General features: G+C 42.2%; 1 long non-coding RNA gene across 1 annotated transcript in view; it reads left to right on the forward strand.

The window, feature by feature from the left end:
- The window catches only part of LOC115479810, a 179,165-nt gene extending 162,523 nt beyond the window's left edge, over window positions 1-16,642 (forward strand). The window contains exon 3 of the long non-coding RNA XR_003943759.1: window positions 15,210-16,642. This is a non-coding gene — a long non-coding RNA (uncharacterized LOC115479810). The remainder of the gene's footprint in view (window positions 1-15,209) is intronic.
- The last annotated feature ends 987 nt before the right edge of the window (window positions 16,643-17,629 follow it).

The raw sequence follows: 17,629 nt of genomic DNA on the forward strand, positions 1-17,629 counted from the left end.
CCTGGGCCCGGGTAGTGACCAACACTTTTCTCTCCCCCATACACTCTATAAATGAGGGCCAATCCCTCCCTAAAATCATCTCATGCGGCAATCTGGGTAGGACGGCCATGGCCAGCTCTAGCTCTCCGGTGGGCCCCTGTAAGTTGACCCGCTGGAGTGGATAACGGGTCCTAGCCCCATGAATACATTGGATAGACACCCCTCCATCATAGGTCTCCCTGCCCGGGGCCCTCCTCTTTCTTATCTGTTGCCACAGCCTCCGGGAGATCATGGATTGGTCTGCCCCAGAGTCTAACATGGCGGTGATGGGTACTCCTTCCACCTTAACTTGAGTTAGGTACCTGGGCCTAACTCCTTTTTCTACCTGAGAGATCCACCCCTCCCGCCACTGGCAATCCTTTTTGAAATGGCCTACCCTACCACACTTAAAACACCCTTTTCTCCCAAAAGGAATAGCCTTTCTACTCGGGCCGGCTTCAACCTCGGTCTTTTTACTCCCCGCGGGGATCTCCGGCTTAATTAGGGAAACTTTCGGGCCCCCTTTTTCTAACACCCGAGTCCTGCCTCCCTCCCGCTCTGGTCCGCCCCACTGCTGGGCTTCCAGGTAACATTCCAAACCCGATGTCACCCCCTCTACCGTCTTACACCCCCTCTTTATTAATTCGGCCCTAATTTCGTCGGGCAGACCCTGGAGGAATTGCTCCACTACTAATTCTTGCAGTACCTCATGCAGGTTGTGTCGCTCGGGCTCCAACCATTTTTTCACTAAATCCATTAGCTTATTTGCTACCGCTTTAGGGGGGGCCCCCTTTTCCCATTTGGTGGCTCTAAACTTACAGGTACGTCTGTAAGCTTGTGTACTGAGTCCATATCTGTCTTTGATAGCTTCTTTCAACCTTCCATAGTTGGCAGCCTCTTCCAGAGACAAATCCCTAAAGGCTGCCAAAGCCTCCCCGGATAGAGAAGGCACCAATCTCATGGCCCACTGCTCTTGTGGCCACCCAGCCGCCCCAGCCACCCTCTCAAATGCTGTCAAAAAATCGTCCACATTATCTTGCTCGGACAACTTCCCCCAGTTAAGTGCATTCATGGAGCCATGTCCTACCGTACCGCTTCCTCCGGGCCCGTATCCATTTGCTCCGGTTTCCCCCTCACGGGGAACATTAGCCCCTCTCTGGAAAAAGTCTTGTAGCATGTTGAGTACTGGTTGCTGCTGATCCCGGGCCGCCATCAGAGAGTCCTCGACTATCTTGGCCGTCAGCTCCTGCTGTTTTTGGAACTGGAGAGTCATCCACCCGAAGATCTCCTTGGGGTCCATCACGGCACTGGCGCTGCCACCTGGGGGGGAGGGACAAAACAACAGAGAGACACCTCCAAGTGCAATTACCTCACTTAAGTTGGACTCTTTCTCTGATCCCTCTAACACCTCCCCCCCCTTCCCCCAGTTGGGCCCGCTTACCGGAACCCAAGATGGGTCTGCGCCTTTCTCAGCGTTGGCCCTCTCGTGGGGCTTCTCGTCCAGTCAGGTCCCAGCCTCCTCTAGCGACAGGTCCTGCAGCAAGATCCCACCACTGCCACCACTTGTAAACAATGCTCCTACTGGCTAAGGCCGTGAGGCCTCCTCACCATCCGCACCGAGCTCTCTGTTTTCCTCTTTGTGTGTTTCTTCTTCTTTCTTGGGCCTGTCTTTGGGATTGGCCACCCAAGACCCTTTTCTTCAACAGCTCCTCGGCTGGTTTACCAAGTACAATTACAGCCAGGCTTCTTTCAGCACAGTTCAATGGAGCTAGTCTGTTTCAAACCCCAGTCCAAATACAGCCAGGCTTCTCTCAGCACAGTTCAATAAAGTCAGGCTGTTTCTATCACAGTCCAATTACAGCCAGGCTTCTCTCAGCACAGCTCAATAAAGTCAGGCTGTTTCTAACACAGTCCAAGTACAGCCAGGCTTCTCTCAGCACAGTTCAATGGAGCTAGGCTGTTTCAAACACAGTCCCATTACAGCCAGGCTTCTCTCAGCACAGTTCAATAAAGTCAGGCTGTTTCTAACACAGTCCAATTACAGCCAGACTTCTCTCAGCACAGTTCATTGGAGCTAGGCTGTTTCAAACACAGTCCAAGTACAGCCAGGCTTCTCTCAGCCCCGCTCAATAAAGTCAGGCTGTTTCTAACACAGTCCCCTTACAGCCAGGCTTCTCTCAGCACAGTTCAATAGAGCTAGGCTTTGCGCGGGCTCAAAGCCTTGGGTCACACCCTCTAGGTCAGTCTCTATTCTCCTGACCTCCTCCCGCTTTGACCCAGGCCTCTCCCCTATACCTTCAGTGCTGGCTGAGCCATAGCCAAGAGCTCCATGGGTTCCTCTAAGACCAGCTCTGCTTCCTCTTGCTCCATCTCCTCTGGTTCATTCTCTCTCTCTCCTTCATTAGTCCAGTCCATTTTCTCCTCCCCCCACCCCTTTTCCAGCTGATTACACTTTTCTTCATTAACTCTGCTAGGCTGCTTTTCCTTCTCCTGCCACCGGTTCCACCACCTCTTCCACCAGGTGGGGGAATCAGCTTTTCCTTTCTCCTGGTGGCCCTCTTCTGGAGTTCCTTGGTACTGCACCCTACTTCTCCTCCTCCGGAGCTCTCCTGTGGCCTTCTGGGAGTTGTAGTTTCCCATCTTTATGTCCCTTTTGGGCAAAACCTGAGCATCCCTAGGGTCTTCCCTCTTACCCTCCGGCTCTCTTTTCCCCGGTGGGTAGCTGGGGTCCCTCTTCCTTTCGGCATATTCCTTACAGTTTATAAAAATATTTATTTTAATTTCGGAAACTTTGGTCTTAGGTACTTCTGCAGGTTTGATCTTTGTTTCTTCATGGTGGCTTCTAATTTCACATTATTACTCACATTTATTTATCACCTTTCAACTCAGTACTCAAAGCAGCTTACAAATATATTCCATAAAACTGCATAAAACATTAGACACCATAGAAGACACTGAAGTCTGAATGTGCATCAGAAGGACGGAATACGAAAGGATTAGTATCTGACAGGCTGTTTTGATGCACTTAAAAATCACTTTCAGAAGCAGAATCAACTCGGGATGAGCTGAAACTATGTGTAACAAGAGAAGAAGATGTCATGTCTTGGTTCTGTCAAGACAGGAAGCCTTTGGGTTGTGAGCAGCCTGGCTCTTCTTCCCACATTTTGCAACATAATGATGCCAGGCAGGTCTAATTTGTAGCAGGCACAATGAGTTGGGCTGAAATAACTGTTTCTGGTTGTATTTGTTTTTAAATTAAGAACAGAAGAATTAAAATTCATTCACCAGTGATGTCCTTGGGGCAGGATTTGAATGCTTTGAAAGGGAGCAATGTTGCCATCTAATGAACTGGGCTCTATTGTATTGTGTGGTTGTCTAAAGGAACAGCAGGCTGACACCAGCTGTTTGTCCTTCTAATATTGTTATATAGTATCATATTACAGACCAATAGGAAGGTGAGGAGACATTTTCTATCACTGTGGAGTTTAATAGCACGCTGCTGCAGCTGAAAGAAAATCTTTAGTGCGTTTAATCTGGGTATTTGCAGCAGTAGAAGGGGTATGTGACAGCAGCCTGCAGGGAATGTATCTTCTCTGGTATGCAAAGTGTCATCATGATGCAAATATACCTGCATCTTCCTCTTCCCTCACTATACTTGATCACTGTCCAATTTTCCTCTGTGCTGTAGACTTCAGCAATCCAGTGCCCGACCTACTGTCCTTATCTGGGTTGTCATTGTGTAAGTGCCCTCATTTTGTTTGTGTGATAAAACCTTTTTCCTATTTCTGTTATAACTGTCCGTGTCATCCCGGTTTACTTTATGCGACTGTTGGTTGCATTGTGTTGAAATTTGGAACAGAATATTTTTCCACTATTTTTTAAATAATTGTTTTATCCAGTGCCATTTATGAGTAATCATGTCATATGATTGAGTAGTTTTACTGATTCTGACCTGGGCTTGTTTCTGGACTAGTGAAAAGGCAACAACACAGAACTGCTGTTAATCATTGCTTGTCCTCTTTCACATCCATTCAGTGCATCATTAATAAAATGTGGCTATGAGCAGAGCACTGGAAACAAATCTGATAGAATTAACTTTTACATTGAAATTATTTATTTAGGAGAGCCTTATTTAACATTACTGTAACTCAGTGCTTGTCAATCTTTTTGTGGCCAAGACCCCATGATCACAGCCATATCAAATTGTGTGACCCCCCCATCCCCAGAAATGCAGAATAATGATGATGCACCTTTGGAGAGCTCATCCAAGTCACAACCCCAAATATCATTTTTATGACCCCATTTGGAGTCCTGACCCACAGTTTGGGAAGCTCTACTCTAACTAAACCCCTTCTTAGCCATTGTGTAGACTTGTCCAAGTTCAGTGTTCGAGGACTGCAAGCAGACCAGGTTTTCAGGATATCCCTAATGAATATGCATCAGAAAGATCTGCATACAGTGGATGTAATAGGTATGCAAATCTTTCTCATGCATATTTATTAGGAATATCCTGAAAACCTGGCCTGTTTTGCAGTCCTCAAGAACTGAACTTGGACAAGCCTGCTTTAATGAATAGTGTTTCCTGTTGTTAGATTTGTGAGTTCTTGTACCAAGTAGAGTGCTGCTGAGCCTGGTAGTCGGACCAGGTTTCGCTTGGTGGCTGGACAACCCCGGGTTTCACCTGCACTGACCACCATTCCCCAGAGGTTGAGCCCCTAGGTGCGGGCGGCCTGCAGGACTTATGAGACGGAGCAGGGTGGTGAACGTATCGGCCAGACAGGCAGAAGGCAAGAGAGTGTTCCAGGTACAGGCAATGTCAACAGGCAGGCAGGGGAGTGATCCGGGTATAGGCAATGTCAATAAGCAAACAACAGGCAAGAGAGTAATCCAGGCACAGGTAAAGTCAGTAGGCAGGCAGCAGGTCAAGAGAGTAATCCAGGTACAGGCAAAGTCAGTAGGCAGGCAGCAGGCAAGAGAGTAATCCAGGCACAGGCAAAGTCAGCAATGAGGGACAAAGTAGAGAAGAAGCACACTACTGAGCAAGTAACACCTACCAAAGTAGAACCCAAAGCATAGAGTCCAGGAAGAGCTCAGCTGATAAAGTGCTGGCGTCTGACATCAGCAGGGACCAGCAGGGAGAAGGAGCACAGCCATAGGACAAGAGCAGGGGAAGGAGGAACCGGAAGACCAATAGGAGAGAAGCAAGGGAAGCCAGGCAGAGAGAGAGCAGACCCAGGTGCATGGAAGCAAAGCAATCAAGGAGCCTGCGGCCAGAGAAGAACTACACACACATGGCTCAGGGCTGTACAAGTCAAGTGTGCATGTCGAAGGGACTCTTCGCAGCCCGAGGAAGCCGCTTGTGTTGAGGTAGGGGACATGACATCTGTCTAGGAAGGGCTGTTATGGAGTTGCTGTCTCTGACTGTACATCTTGCTGTGTGGACCTAATGGCTGATGTCAAAGAATAAAGAATCGGAAATCCTTTATTATAGATGCCTTATTAACAGCCATGCAGTTCTGTGGAGGAAACTTGGACAGGGTGAGTGATGCCACTTGTCAGTTTACAGCAGAATGAACACCAAGGAGGTTTATTTGACAGGAGACGGTGTCACTTGACAAGGCCAAAGCTGTAGCCGCCATGGTGATACACTCAAAGCAAAGCAAACTATTGATCCACGCCAAGCCACACATAGGCAGACCTTATTTCTAATAAGCATTTGCTATTTTGGGTGACTCAATATGGCAGCAAGCTCCGCCTACTGGATTCAGGCCAGATAATGGACCAAGAATGTTCCTACCATCTCCTGTCAATTAAACCTCCGTGATGGATATGTTAGGTATCCTTACTCCATATACTATATTAATGCTGTATTGTGTGGGAATACAATACAGATATGGGGAACTGAGCAAATTATCATTTTCCCAGTGGTAAGAGTATAATCTTAAGGTATTTTTCTTGTACTGGTTTATTAATATGTACACTGAAATATGGTTTGTTATGCCATTGGAATAACAACTTTTCCTAATTAGAAACGTCTCCTGTGTGAATCCAATTCTTTATGCTATTAGTTTATCTTGTTGGGCAGACTGGATGGACCATAGTCTTTATCTGCGGTCATCTACTGTGTTACTATGTACATTCTTGTAAAAATGCCCTATTTATCTGTAATGTACACTTTTCTTCATTTCTAATTATGTTTTGAAACTATGATAAGGGTCTGTATTCTTGCAGGAAATGTTTTGATCAACTTCCATTCAGGCTCAGGGAAGAATTTGCTAGTTCCTTTTTCTTAGTTACCTTGGTGCAAATTGAGTAAAGTGTTACATTTATGGGTTCAGTCAGCTTCTTGTTGCTTATGGCAACCTTACCAACTCAGTGCTGCAGTACATCCCCATAAGGTTCATTTAGTTAAGTGTATACTGTGTGTGTTTGAGTACAGCCCCATCAGAGTGATGGAAGAGGCAGTGCTACCTTAAACCCTGTCCCTTCTATTTTCTTTCCAAGGAAGATGCTTGATTGATAACTAGAACTTTGTCACTATAGCTTCCATTTATGCCCTGTCGTCAGCTCATGGGGAAAATGTACCCATTACTGATCCATGTTCTGTTCTTCTATTTTCAGTTTTAGTTTTCTCTTTTATCCCTGCCTGTTGTCTGTCCTGCCTGCCATCCTAACTAAGGCCCGATTCACTGAGATTTTTTTTTTTCCTATTGTAGGTCTGGGGGGAGGGGGAGGCGACGATGACTTTGTAAATCAGGCCTGAATTTACATTGGAGCAGTAGTGTGTTTTATGATTTTTTTTTCCTTCTAAAATACCTTGATAGGAGGCAGTAAATAGTCCTGTGTTAACTCTCAGCAGGTACCACTTGCTAATGGGAACATTAACTCGTGACCTGCAATAAAAATAGTGGAAATACCCCCCAAAGGTGGCATGTAAATTTTGCAGCTACTGTGCAGTAAAATCCCATGTTAAGCTGTGGTAACTGCACATTTTAGGGCATTTTAGTATTAAAAAAGTCCCATGGGTAGGCTAAGATGACCTAAGGGTAAGAGATTTATTTATTTATTTGTAATATTTGTTATACTGACATACTTTTTATAAAAAAAACAAACTAGTTTACAATGACATGGAAAAACAGACTGAATTCCAACAATCATCCTTCAATTAAACAAATTAAAATTAGCAATATAAAAATTAATAAACATAAAGGACCCGATTTTCAACCCGGCTGTGATCAGCGTTATGATGACTGCCACCACCGTTATCCCCGGACATACAATTCTGGGCTATGTTCAGGCTCCATCATTGAATTTCTGAATATGTGGAGCCGGAGAAAACATACCCAGTTAAGTGCGATATTGAGCACTTAACTAGGTATAGTGAACTACATAAAGGTAGGACTAACTTTTCTGCTGTCCTATTTATAAGTACGTAAGTATTGCCACACTGGGACAGACCAAAGGTCCATCAAGCCCAGCATTTTGTTTGCAACAGTAGCCAATCCAGGTCATAAATACCTGGCAAGATCCCCAAAAAAGCTCAAAACATTTTATGCTGCTTATCATCAGTATTTTATACAGCACTTAGCTTGAATGGGTTGGTGCTCTTAAAACCCCGTTGGTTTTAAGAGCACCAACCCGTTCAAGCTAAGTGCTGTATAAAATTAGATGATAGCATATAGAAAAATAGAAAGGCATCTTTACATATAAGATTAGTAAAGGTTGGTGGAGGTTAAGTCAATGATTAGACAATACACACTGATAATACACCCAGTTATTGGGTGAAAAATCAAACAATTTTTATCGTGTGTCATATATGAGACTACTCCACTTTCAACAAGCTGAAGAAGCAACAATACACTTGTATTCATGTGTGTTTAAACATTTTGTTATATCTCAGAAATAAGCAGTGGATTTTCCCCAAGTCAATTTAATAATGGTCTATGGACTTTTCCTTTAGGAAACCATCCAGACCCTTTTTAAACTCCGCTAAGCTAACCACCTTTACCACATTCTCTGCAACGAATTCCAGAGTTTAAGTCCACGTTGAGTGAAGAAATATGTTCTCAGATTCATATTAAATGTATTACTTTGTAGCTTTATCGCATGCTTCCTACTCCTAGTATTTTTGGAAAGAGTAAACAAACGATTCACGTCTACCCATTCCACTCCACTCATTTTATAGACCTGTATCATATCTCCCCTCAGCCGTCTCTTCTCCAAGCTGAAGAGCCCTAGACGCTTCAACCTTTCCTCATAGGGAAATCATCCCATCCCATTTATCATTTTCGTTGCCCTTCTCTGTACCTTTTTGAGATGCGGCGATCAGAATTGTACACAATATTTGAGATGCGGTCGCACCATGGAGCGATACAAAGGCATCATAACATCCTCACTTTTGTTTTCCAATCCTTTCCTAACAATACCTAACATTTTATTTGCTTTCTTAGCCGCCGCAGCACACTGAGCAGAGGATTTCAACGTATCATCAACAACAACGCCAAGATCCCTTTTTTGGTTGGTGACTCCTAACGTGGAACCTTGCATTACGTAGCTATAGTTCGGGTTCCTCTTTCCCACATGCATCACTTTGGTCTGTTAAATATTGAATATTGGCACTTAAGTGACAGAATGCTGACTCTGTCGCTGGAATGCCCACAGAATAGCTGCTCTCACATTGGGCACTAAGCAGACATTTTCAATGGTGCTATCCAGTTATATACTGCTGAATATTACCGGTTAGTCCCGAACAAGCGATTTAATAGTTTAAGAATTTAAAACATTTGATGTACCACCTATTTTGTAAAAAATGAGTTAAAGTGGTTTACATTAAAATAATAACAAGAGAAAAGAACTCCACCAAAAACAAGATAGCACAAGGCATCACAACCTACACATTATGCATAAATTACAAATGAGGTGAGAAACCAAGAAGGCAACCAGTCCACAGTATTCACTGTGGAATATAAGACAAGAAGCAGACATTGCTGAAGAAAATGCAGTCTTTAATAAGTCATAATAAAATTCCCAAGGTTCACAGTCAGATGCCCGACATGGCCATGCTTCGTCAAGAGCACAGGCTGCGTCAGGGACATAAAGAACTATGATAAACAACAAAGAAATAAATCAGTAAAAGGTTCAACCAGTCACATATCTACTATAATAAAACTCACCCTCAACGTTCTGAGGACACAGACGTCAGTGAAGCCAAGCTCTGACTTCCTTCAAAAAGGTTTGAAGGTTCGTGATGGTGAAGCCACCAAAATTGCTCCGGGCCCCGCCCTCGAGGGCGGAGCAATGGCAGAACAACGAAGGGGTTAGCAGGGAGGGAGGCGGGGGGGGGGGGGGGAAATCGCTCCGGGCCCCGCCCTCGAGGGCAGAGCAATGGCAGAACAACGAAGGGGTTGGCAGGGAGGGAGGCAGGGAGGCGGGGGGGGGGGGGTGGGAAATCGCTCCGGGCCCCGCCTTTGAGTCAAACGTTATGACGTTGGGGGCGGAGCAATGCCAGAACAACGAAGGGGTTGACCAGGGAGGGGGGGTGTTGGCGAAGAAAACCTTGCTAGCACCCGTTTCATTTGCTCTGAAACGGGCTTCTTTTACTAGTAAATAAATAAATGAACAGATGAAAATACAATACATGTGTGCATCTATGTAAAAGTGCTGAATGAATGTTAAAATGAAAGTGTAATAAAGTACCATAACATTACCACTAAAACAGCGCACCAGCACTAAAAATGTGAACATTAAAAGTAAACCAATAAATGCATAGAGAGTGGCTTACCCTGCTGGTGCAAACTTTTAAACTCCACCAACATAGGTCGCTGTAATGAAAAAAACAAATCTCTTTCAGCCAAACAGCTAAACCCAAAATCTGGTCAGATTCCAGACTACTGTGGAAAGAGCAAGTAAAAAGTACTGCTGAAATGGTTTACTTACATGTGTTTCTTTCTGGGTTCATTTGGAACAGTAAAAACAAACTTGCTGTGAGAGCCTTTCTTTAATACTGGAACCATGTGAATATGCATGAGTAGAGGTAAAAAAAAACAGTAAAAATAAAAATACAGGGATAAAAACCAATTGAGACTGTAAAACATGCTTAAAAAATGTCATAAAGTTCTTAAACACATAAAATGTAATCTAAAACATTGCTAAAAAGAAAAAGTCCATGGTAGTGGACAAACTTAAAAAATACATTGGAGAACATAAAGCTAAACAATCAGAATCAAAATGGATAAAAATAGTCTTGAAATGTTTAACAATACATACTGTCCAAAATCGCTGAGAAACTCTTAAGAAAATAACTTAAAAACAGCTAAAAAACAAATAAAAAGTGATGGAACGCATTGAGACTAATTCTGTGCATTAGTGATATCAGTGCGTTTCAATGATACCATCAATGTGTTCCAACTTGTGACGAACATAAAAAAAGAGCTAAAACCAATGGAGAACATCTCAGAACTTCTCAAAATCACATAAATAAGATTATTACATCCATAAAATGTTACTTAAGTCCATGATGTCAGCTAAACGAGCTGTGATTGGCTGACAGAACCTTGGAGGGACTTAACGGAAAGGGAAGGATGTTTAAACTACTGATTCATGTGGTGCAGTGCTTAGAGCACTGGCCTGGGAATCAGAAGGTGGCTGGTTCAAATCTCCCTTTTACTATTTTTTAATTTGGACGTCCCCAACTGCACTTGCATGTTTTTTTTTTTCTTCCGATTTTTGCTCTCTGCATGGGTCCGGGCAGCACCAACTAAACTAAATTTGCTCGGGGGACCTGCATACTGCTGTCATGGAGCTAGGGATGATATTTGAAGCTGGCATAGAGGCTGGAAAAAAAATGTTTAAAGTTCGGGTTTTTTTGGTGGGAGGGGGTTAGTGACCACTGGGGGAGTCAGGGGAGGTCATCCCTGATTCCCTCCATTGGTCATCCCTGATTCCCTCCATTGGTCATCTGGTCATTTAGGGCACTTTTTTGGGACCTGTTCGTGAAAAAACAGGGTCCAGAAAAAGTGTCCTAAATTCTGGCTAAAAACGCCTTTATTTTTTCGATTATCGGCCGAGCGCGCCCATCTCTCCTCAGTCGATAACCACGCCCCAGTCCCGCCTTCACCATGCCTCCAACACGCCCCCATCAACTTTATGCGTTCCCACGATGGAGTGCAGTTGGAAACGCCCAAAATCGGCTTTCGATTATACCGATTTGGGCACCCACAAGAGAAAGACGTCCATCTCCCGATTTAGGTCGGAATTTGGACGTTTTTCTCTTTCGAAAATAAGCTGGATGGTCTTCCCTACATAGATCATCTTACAGGGACACACAGCAATGTAGATAACCCCAGCAGTTTTGCAATTAGAGAATGTAGTGAGAGAGAAAACTCTATCCCTGTGGTTGGATGAATAAACACCTTAATGTTAATGAGACAGAACAGTTACCACACTTGTGGTGACTCACTGGGCTATGGGTCAGCTGTAGAATGGACAAGGATGTCTTTAAGGCTTCTCCCTTTCTTATGAGCAATCATAATCTCCTTTTCTTTAAAATGTTCAATTCCCTGAACAATATACCAGTGTCTGCAGACAATCTTAATAATGTCCTTAGATAGGTAAATGATAAGGCATAGACCACTTTCTCATTTTTAGTCTTCAGTTTAGGAGTGAGTGAGTCTTTTCTATCAACTTCAGCAGCTCTCCTGTACTCTTTAGTGATAACTCTCATAGGGTATCCTTCGATGTGTCATCACCCTGGATTGGTTTCTGAAAAAAGCATCTTTAGAACAGAGCCTCTTACTTCTAAGGAATTAACTGTATGGCAGGTTGATTCTCAGAGTCCTGTTGTGGCAACTCAGAAAGTCCAGATACTTTATTAACATCAGTTGGTTTTCTGTAGAGATCACTGTGAACGGCACCATCCTCAAACATGAGTAGTATATCCAGAAAGGGAATACAGTTCATATCAAATGTCATCTTGAACCTCAGGCTGTCATCAAACTCATTGAGGGTGTCAAAGAATGTTTCCAATTCACCTATTGTCCCTTTCCAAATCATCAGGTTGTCATTGATGCGTCTCTTCTAGAGTGCAATATGATTTATCCAATGTGTAGTTAAAAAAAAAACATTTCTCAAAGTCCGCAGCATATAGGTTAGTGACAGAGGAGGACATGATTGTTCCCATCGCTGTCCCTTTAATTTGCTGATAGTAGATGCCATCAAAGCAAAAAAAAAGTTCCTTCTCAGGGCAATTGAAGCCAGCTCCACAACAAACTCAATGGATATACGTGAGCTTTGATGTTCTCCTGCTAGCACCTCTCCGATGATCTCAATTGCTTTGTTCGGTGTATGTTTGTATACAGTGACTCAATGTCAAAAGTGACCAATACAACATCTCTTTCAACTTTCAAATCTTCTAATGTAGTGATGATGTCTGCAGAATCTCTAACATAAGAGGCAATCTTAGGAACAAGTGGCCTGAGAAATGTATCCACAAAGATAGACAGTGGTTCCAGGACCAATCCAGTTGTTGCCAGTATGGGTTTATCTGGGGGATTTGTCAGGGATTTATGTATATATATATATATTAGTTCTGGTGCACTGTTTAAATGGTGATGTTATGGTACTGTATTAAACTTTCATTTTAACATTCATTCAGCACTAAGTAAGCTTTTACATAAAGACACACATTTATTGTATTTTTATCTGTTCATTTATTTATTTGTATGTGATTGGTTGAACCTTTTACTGATTTATTTCTATGTTGTTTATCATAGTTCTTTATACCCCTGATGCAGCCAGTACTCTTGGCTAGACATGGCCATGTTGGGCATCTGTGAACCCTGGGACCTTTATTATGATTTATTAAGGACTGCATTAAATTACAAATGATAAATTAACTGTTTTTCCAAGTGCAATCAAGCATCTAAACCTAGGAATGTGGAAAAAAATGTAGGTTTTCAACTCAACCTTAAAGTGCTTATAAGAACACACTTCCCGAATATCCTGAGGTAGTTGATTCCACAACCAGGGTGTGTATCAAAATAAAACATCAGCTCTAGTAGAGGATAGACAAGCCTGGGCCTGAGATGGGAGAACCAACAGTACTGCGCCCCCTGTTCTCAAAGCCCTAGAAGGAACATAGAGCTGAAGCAAGGACACTAAATAATCAGGTTTCCCTGTATTAAGCACCTGATGCACCATAAGAGCTTAAACACTGGTCTATATTTCACAGGAAGCCAATAAAAGTTAATATACAAAGGTGTCACATGATCCCTCCTAGACAAACCTCCCAACAATCTGATTCCTGCATTTTGTAGGGTACGCAACCGCCGCAACACATAACTGGTTAAATTGTTTTGAATATCAGCCTCCAAAACTTTTTAAACTATCTGTCTACTCTGTGTGCATGCATTAATCCCCTTCTGAATATTAAGGCTCGGGAAATATCATCTTATTTTTAAATCATTTTTATTAGAACATTGCATCCAACAAAAGAACAGACATCAACACATTAAAACATTGCTTTGGAACTTAAGGACACAACACTCATAATGTACATTTACGTGCTCCTTTTCCAGCATACCACAGGTTTACCACATGCACACACATTGCAGATATCCTGCAAACTCAACTGGCTGGGGGTCCTAAAGTAAGAATGCCTCACTGTATGAATGGTTGTAAAACTAGATGCTGTCTGGGACTGTTCCTTTCACTCTTGTTCTAAATTCCCTGTCTCATTACATTAATGAAGGAGTTAGGGATATAAGAGAAGATTCCTGCTGTGAAAAGATCATTGTTTTATTTTTATGGTCTTACTCCCTTCTCCTTCCTCTTCTCACCTGCTCCAGGTGGACAGATTTAGTGACATAGAAGAATATATCAAAGAATCTAATGATGAAGAGTAAAGGGTCATGGATTTGATATACCATCTTTCTGTGGTACATCCAAAAAGGTTTATATGCAGATACTTTCTCTCTGCCTACTGGGCAATGGAGGGTTAATTGACTTGCCCAGAGTCACAAGGAGCTGCAGTGGGAACCCAACTCTGCTTAGCACCTGAAGTCCTGATCAGTTTTTGATTCTTTTCTTCTCATAAAATGCATTAAATAAGCCAAGGGATATATTACAGAATCACAATGTTCAAAAGCAAGTTAAACTTACTTAAATTTGTGCTCCTAAGTGATGTCATTTAATTGCTTTCTAATTTTGCACTCTGTTTAGCATTCCTGGCTTTGAAATATGAAAAACTGAGCTAGATTTTTATAAATGAAAACCAGAATTTTTCTGCAAAACAAATGCTAAAAAAATGTCTTCTTCTGGTTTTTCACTCCTCATTCTTTCATCACTGAAAACTTGTGGTTAGCAAATAAATGAATTGGCACTTAATAAGACTACTCAGACGACTATAACACAGGTGTAAGGAAACCAAATTCAAATCCCACTGTATCTCCTTGTGATCTTGGGCAAGTCATTTAAGTCTCCTTTACCAGCCTGTAAGACTTCCAGGGACAGGAATATACCTACTATACCTGAATGTAACTCACCTAGAACTACTGCGAGAAGGCATGAGCTAAATCCAAAATCCCTCCCCAATTTTAGGGGTTGGGAAAATTCTTTCCAAGCTGTGTTTTTGTAGCTATGAGTATATTGCAGATGAGGACAGAGTTTTGCTGTTTTCCGGCAGCTCCTCTGTTATCAGAGGAAGAGCTTAAAGGCCATTGTACTTGGGACTCCTGCAAGACAGTGCAGGTTGGGAATTAATGATAATCAGCTCTTCCTTTATTGGTTTTGGAAGATTATCTGAAGCACTTTATAAAATGACCTTTATTCTCTGTGAGCCCAGTGGCTGCCCTGGCTGGCCGTACTGCCTCAATCTATCTCCAGTCACTCTCCTGCGGTGCATTGCAGCCTACCTACAGCAGATAGGAGGGCACATAATTGGATGGATCACAGAGGAGGTATTCTGTAAGCTTTGGCACAGTTCCTTCTTGTTACAGGCACCCCCTCCTCTCCTCCCCCATCGCCCCACTATGACTCAAAGCCTTGAAATTTCCATTTATCAGTGCTGTTTCCTGAAGATGTAAATTCAGACTGACACATACCGCTGACGGAAAGTTCTCATGGTAATTTTTAATTTGTGTTATTTATTTGCAAATATAGATGCTACAGGGTATCATTTTTTTTCTGCATTCCAGACCGCCTCAAGATCATCCAGAGGACAAATGTTTGTTTTTCCTGAGGACTCTGCAGTTCATGAACAGATTCTTCTGCCATGAAATTTCCTTATTTGATTATAAGCATTTTTGGACCAGGCTTAATAGGAACCTCAGTTCCCCTGCCTGCTTCTGTAGAGATGTCGCAGCACACCCCAGATGTGAAGGAAGTGCTGTGCTGCATTAATTATGCATGAAAAACATAATTAAAGCACTTGACATTTTTCCCAGTCCCAGCTTTTATTGCTTTACGTCTTTTTTTTTTTTTTTGCAATATCTTATTGCTCAGAAATCCAGTGCCTGATACTGTAACATTTCTGACTTAGCTGTTACAGTTTTATCCCTCAGTCTTCAGGCCACCAATCTCCCTGCCTTGGGTGGCTTAATATTTTCTGGGGGAAACAACTGCAGTGTTGAGTAAAGTACCAAATATACAGCATTCTCTTCATTTTCACAGAACGTATGCACATAACCCCTTTCCTCCCCATCCTCATGTAGGCACAACTGTTGTAAAATTGGGATAGGCCTGTGAGCCAGTCATTTTCGCATGCTTACATAGTTTAACAACCATAAACAGCAGTCCTGTTTCAAATAGCTTGCCAGCAGAGGAATTCTGTGCTTAGGGCAGATAGACGCTGGTGGGAAGAGGGAAAAAGGGAGATGAAGGAATCTCTGTAATCTTGAAAGATTATGTGTAATATCTTTAGTTAATTCTCATATTGATCCGATGAGGTTGCCACAGCTTGAAGAGAATCCAGCTTTCTTCAGGGCCCATATGTCTACTAAAATTCTTTTCTCATTAGTTTAAATTCTTTAGACTGCTCATCTGAGAAATGTAATTACATCTGATAGACTAATTGGGATGAGAGTGAGACTGACGTATGAGTGTATTTTGGGTTAAAAGGAAGGGAAACTTATTTGCCACCCCCTCTGGATAAAAGCACACCAAAGGGGAAGGATGTGTTGCATTGCATATCTGTGTAGTATTATTATGCACTAGCTTATGTCTTATTGCAGACTGGATGGACTGTACAGGTCTTTATCTGCCGTCATTTACTATGTTACTGTGTTATGTTACTTGCAGGGCTTTGGAGTCAGTACACCAAGCCTTTGACTCCAACTCCTGTATTTTTGTTGTCTGACTCTGACTCCTGCTGGTATTGGGCTTTAAATTCTTTGTTTTGGATCTAAAGTACTGGTAAATGTAACTTTAGATCCAGGGCAAAGATATAAAATTATAACTTTACCATACAATGTTGTAAGTTTTTTTTATTTTAAAGTTGGAGTCGGTACACATTTTTACTGACTCCAATTTCAGCTAAAAATGCTGCTGACTCTGATTCCACATCCCTAGTTACTTGTATATACTATTTCATATGTATGTATTTATTTAGATTTTGCTCACACCTTTTTCAGTAGTAGCTCAAGGTGAGTTACATTCAAGTACACTGGATATTTCTCTGTCCCAGGAGGGCTCACAATCTAAGTTTGTACCTGAGGCAGTTAAGTGACTTGCCCAAGATCACAAGGAGCAGCAGTGGGATTTGAACCGGCCACCTCTGGATTGCAAGATTGGTGCTCTAACCACTAGGCTACTCCTGTTTGATATGCTGTTTTACCTTCTGATGCAGAAGAAATAGAGATTTTAAAACAAATCTGATAGACTAGATTTTTAATACTTAAAACATTTTGTCCCAGAATGATTAATTGTTGCATTGCTATAAATATCATTATGTCTTAGTTTTCTGTAGCTTATGCACATTTGCAAGTATTTTTAATATAACATGGTATATGCAAAGGGACTGTATGAAAAAAATGTGTTGTCTCAAATAAATATGCGCATGCATTTCCAGATTCAGAAATAGTCCGTTCTGTTTGTATGTAAGTGATTATTCTGAAAACGTGATCTGGATGTGAGCTCTGCTGTCTGTTACCAGTGACCTGAAGTTCAATAGAGGTCACAGGCAATGAAGATAGATCTCATGTTTTCACTCAGGCCCTCTGATGAATAGACCTTTAGTCTTTGCTTGTCCTAAAGACAATTACTTAGAAAGTAAAAATGATTACGTTCAGTTCAACTGATTTCTATATGGTTGGGTGTCATTAGGACTGGTACTCTGGTGCTGGAAGTACAGTACAGTATAGAATTAGGCTGTAATTTCATAAAATCAGTCATCCTTCAGTGTACACATCTTTTTCATTTCATATTAGTATTTTTCCTGATTTATACCTGGGATTCAATTCAGTATGCAGTTCGTGCTCTTGATGCGCCAGAGAGTTTTAACTTTGAAGCTCTGGAATGCATCCAGTGTGTGTGTGTGTTTTTTTTCCCCAATAAAGCATCACATTTGCTTACAACTTAAACTGTACCCCAGCTTCTGTCTGTCCTGACCAGTGCGTTT

The sequence above is a fragment of the Microcaecilia unicolor genome, chromosome 11 (assembly GCF_901765095.1).
Source record: "Microcaecilia unicolor chromosome 11, aMicUni1.1, whole genome shotgun sequence".
In the NCBI taxonomy this organism is placed as follows: domain Eukaryota; kingdom Metazoa; phylum Chordata; class Amphibia; order Gymnophiona; family Siphonopidae; genus Microcaecilia; species Microcaecilia unicolor.